We start from the raw sequence: 4996 nt of genomic DNA on the forward strand, positions 1-4996 counted from the left end.
AAAAAAAAAAAAAAAGGATACACACCTCGACATTTCACCTTCTTGAGGGACATCCCCACATATCACACTCATGCGTTTCCTAGGAACAACTTACCATCTGACCCCTGGTCCGCCATGTTATTCTCTTCCACGCAGCTGTGCTCACACAGCTCACAAAGCTCAACTCCTTTTGTCCAAACACCCCTAAACTACTTTCCTAAGGCTTTACCCTAATCAACAGACCATTCTGCTCACCACAGTGCTTCTTACCCCTGACCCGGGTACTGTCTCATTGAGAAGCGCCACGGAATGAAATGGGATCCCATGTATGAGGTTCGGTTCTCCAGGAAAATTGTGACTTTGTGACTTGGAATTTGATGGCCTTCGAGTAGAGATTTTCCATAAGGAAATTGGGACTACACAAGCAGGAGGCATTTGAGAAGTCCCCACTATTATTAATGTTATATTTACTTTATTCCAATAGACAAGAGAAACCTGGTATATATTTTATTAATGTTATATTTACTTTATTCCAATAGACAAAAGAAACCTGGTATATATTTACCAAAGTTTTCCAAGACCTGTTGATGAGGCACTAACCACATTATCTTAATTGAACTCGCCGGCCTGAATATAATTCTGGAAGCAAGAGAAGAGAATATTTGAATTTAGGAATAGTTTGGGAGGGGGAGAAGTTTATGGCTACTTCATCTGTTGTCTGAGCACATTTTCCCAAAGCAGAAATTTCCTGGCACAATCATTATTGTGATTTCATTGAATTAACACTTCAGACCCCACCTTCCATCATCTTTAAAGGAGGAAGCCATGTGTGCTCACCTCCTGAATCGTGTAATTTGTAGCTTGAAATCATTCCTGCTTCCTTTTCTTTTATTGATTTTTATGTCAAAGCAGATTTTCCAGACAATCTTTAACTTGATTCTGAATCAAGGAGTCTGAGAGACCCAAGCAGGTGCCGAAGGAGAGAGTCACACACCAGATTAGAAAGCTTTCTGGTTGCATTCTGCCCAGTTGGCAAAAGCCCGTGTCTATTTCAAAAGAAAATGAATGTTTGGCTGGCCTGGGGAGCAAGCTGAAATAAACAGAAAAACATTTTTTAATAAGGGAAGAGTTATCTCTTGCAAAGTGCCCAGCCCAATCACTACAATTTAAGGTGTTTGCTCAATTATGAGACAAATGTAAGTGAATTGGCAGGGAAGTTGGATGGATTGGACCTTAGAAATAAACGCATCACTGTCATTTTAAGATGAGTAAAGTGGGTTTGGAGAGGGAAGACAGAATTTTATGTGAGTCAAGGGCCCGTGATTATGTAACGTCCTCCCAACCAAGGTGATTTGGTGCCCCCCCCCATGACATCACTTATTCATCCCTCATTCACTCCATGTTTATTAAGCCTCAATTTGCACCAGGCCCTAGTAATCATGATGTGATTGCTACTGAGAAGTTGCCAGACTAATGGGGAGAGAGACAAATCTGCCAGCCCCATGAGGAGGATGGATTTTTGCCCAGCAGACCCCAGCAAGGAACCCAGCAGGAAGGCTGTTGCAGTGACCTCTGAGACCAGTGACAGGGGCCCAACCACTGAGCTGATAACTGCTGGAGAGAAGGAGAGATGGGTTCAAGAAATATTTAGCAGGGAAAATGAGCAGCATTGCTGTTGGGTGAGATGCATGCAGTAATGCAGAGGGGAATTCTCAATGTCCCCTAGATTTTTTTTTTTTGTCTTAAGTGACTGGGAACTGAAATAAAAACTGGGATGTGGTGAGGAAACATGCAAGTTATCCAGAATGCATGTTAGAACGGAAAGAGAAAGAGACAGCCACACACAAGCACTCTGAGAGTGGGACGGGAGGAGCGGTTAACTCCCACCTGGAGAAACAGGGAAGGCTTCCTGACAGAAGTGATGTCGGAACTGAGGACGATTTGAAGAGATGAAAACAGGGGAGCCAGGCATTCTGAGCGAGCGCCCAACATGGGCAAAGCAGAGGAGTGTCTGGGAGAACGGAGGGTAACCCAGGGTGGTGAAAACAGAAGGCGGCAGGGGATGGGACAGCAGGAGGTGTGACTGGCGAGGTGGCCCACTTCCCGCCTAGGGCCTGGAATGCCGGAGAAAGGGTTTGGATTGTCCCCTAGGGCAGAGGGCAAGAGCAAGTGTTATTGACTAGGAGGGTGACAAGATCAAGGCAGAGTTCTAGAAGATACTTCCCCAATATTTTCAGATTTAAATCATCTTGCTGCACCTAATCCAAGAGCAGAAAAGTCAATTCCACTTCCTGGGACACTTGAAAACGAATAAAAATGAAATTAAATAAAATCCCTTCCACATTCCCCGGCTGGCCTCTCTCCAAAAAGGGCAGATGGAAAGAGGTGGGCATGGTTAATGCTTGCCCTTTGACACTGAATGGTGATCAAGCTGCCCCTTTGGAACTTCCTATGTGGGTCTCGGATCAACTGATGAGCACATCAAGGAGTGCTCAGTGACCATCCCTGAGCTTTCTGGGGAGGCTGGGGCAGGAAGCTGGCCTTCTGGAGTCCTCTTGCAAGAGGGACTTGGAGGAGGAGAGAGGGAATGGGACTGACGAATGCATTGCCTTGCTTCTGGCAAACCCAGCTCCATGGTGGGAAGGAGCTGACCAGCGGACAGGTGCCCAGGTGCCCACTTCGCCACCGCCCACAGCAGCCTCAGGACACTGAATGGGTCCCAGCCCATTGACACCAGGTTCATGCAAGTGAGACACAGGATTCCTAAGGGAAGACATGAGTAGGGGGCATGAGAAAAGCCCCAGGAATCCTGTAGAGCTGAGTGTGGTCAGTGCCCCAGGCACAAACCCTGGAGCCAGAGCCCCTGGTGTTCTGGCTCAGGCTGCACCTGCAAATCCAAGTCTGGTGGCCTCCAGGCCACGGGCCATCTGGAACTGACCCACTCACGTGTCGGTCCCTCTTCCTTGATTTGGGATTCCCTGAGGACAAGGGTCACTCAGACTTATCCCTTTGTGTCTTCTTGGTGTCACAATGTAGCACAAGACCTCTTTCCTAATACAGTAGAAGACAGACTTGGGTGACTCAGACAGTGAGCAGGTGGGAGGGGGCAGGAGTGTGAGAGTCTCAAACAAAGTATGTGCATAGATGGATGTCCATCAATAATGGGCAACTTTAAGGAACCGCGTCCATATAAAATACTCTATACCTAGTTATATGTCCGTGTGTGTGTGTGTGTATGTGTATATATGACAAAATGATTAAATTATACCATTTCTTACCTTTTTTGTTCAAATTGAATAGCTGCTACTATGAAGTGGTTTGTTTATTGGGCTTTACATTTTTTATAGGAGTAGTTGCTCGGAACCCTGCAATGGAGATCAGGGCTTTGCACCACCCCACTGCATCTACTCTGTACTTCTGGCAACTGTGACCCAATTTCCTTTTATGAAAATCAACTTGTCCTAATTTGCTTAGTAGAACTGTAAACCAGAGCGACAGCCTCTCCCCCAGCTGAAGGGTGAGGCACATCATCAAAGCCAGACAAATTAAACTCTCTCTCTCTCTCCCTCCCACTCTCTTCTGGGACTCTGTGTCTTGAGCAGTGATACATGGAAAGAAATAAATTATTAGAGCTGTGTTATAAATAACATATACTTTATTATTTTCACACAAAATAATGCATAATCATAAAAAAAATAATAATCCCACATCAGTCCTGAATCAGAATTAGGAGCATGAGGACAGCCACGCTGTGGAGGGAGGAGATGGGGGGTGCTTACTGTAACTCAGTTCCTCACCATGGAAAGGGCTAAGGGACGCCCACGGCTGCCCCGTCCCTTCTTCCACCCTCTTCCTGCCTTTAAACTTTTGACATGAGGGGCGCCTGGGTGGCTCAGTCGTTAAGTGTCTGCCTTCGGCTCAGGTCATGATCCCAGGGTCCTGGGATCGAGTCCCACATCGGGCTCCCTGCTCAGCGGGAAGCCTGCTTCTCCCTCTCCTACTCCCCCTGCTTGTGTTCCCTCTCTCGCTGTGTCTCTCTCTGTCAAATAAACAAAATCTTTAAAAAAAAATAAACTTTTGATATGAACCAACAAAGGCTTAGTCGCTGATTAGCATATGGGAGTGGGGAAAGACATGAAGAAAAACTAGTTATAATCCTTGCCTTTTAGACTTTCCTACATGTCAGGCACCATGTATGTATTATACGACTGAATGCAGCAAACTCACCGTGTAGCTGCTATTATGCCCATTTCAGCGTATAACTGGGAAGGAAGGCACAGGACACAGCGGTGCTCTCTTTCCCTAGTTGCATTCGGAAATGTGTAGCCCACCGTGGAAGTGATTCGCAAGTAGACGTAATTGTTTGGCTGATGCAGACCCCCGGCTAATCATACAGCATCGAGGGGATTATTTGTAGACACACTGTGCTAATAACCACGTATTCGTACAAACCAAACATACTGAGCGTGGAATGACTGAACAGTAACACCAGGTGTAATAGGAAATTAACTACCCAATCGCCAAAGATTGATACTGAAAGCAACATCGTCCACCGAGCTGAATATTAAACATAGGACTCACACGGATGTCCTTCTATCAGTGACAACTGCTTAAAGTAACTGTTGGGCATGGGAGTCACCTAGGGGCTGGCCCTCGGATGCGCCACTGCGCCTCTTTCCAGCTGCTGACCTCAGAGTCCCTGGGTGGGAGAGGTGGGAAGGGGAGGGGGATGATGTGGTATTTGGGGGCTGGGCCTGAGAGCAGGACACTGGAAGTGCCAGGCCTGTTTCCTTAAGAGATAGGAAATCCGAAGCACGTGGGTTCCTCCGAACTGATTCACCCAGGCAGAAGCGCCTGAATTGCCACTGCCTGCTAGCTCCGACCCTTCAGCCTTCCGCTTGCACCTGTAAGCTCCAGGTGCAAATGAACTGGGCTCTGTTGCTGTTGCTTGCAACCAGACACCTGCCTCCTAGAGGCCCCGAAGAGGAACCACGTGAGCAAACCCCCAGGCTATCAA

The sequence above is a fragment of the Leptonychotes weddellii genome, chromosome 9 (assembly GCF_054177405.1).
Source record: "Leptonychotes weddellii isolate Sample4059 chromosome 9, ASM5417740v2, whole genome shotgun sequence".
In the NCBI taxonomy this organism is placed as follows: Eukaryota; Metazoa; Chordata; class Mammalia; order Carnivora; family Phocidae; genus Leptonychotes; species Leptonychotes weddellii.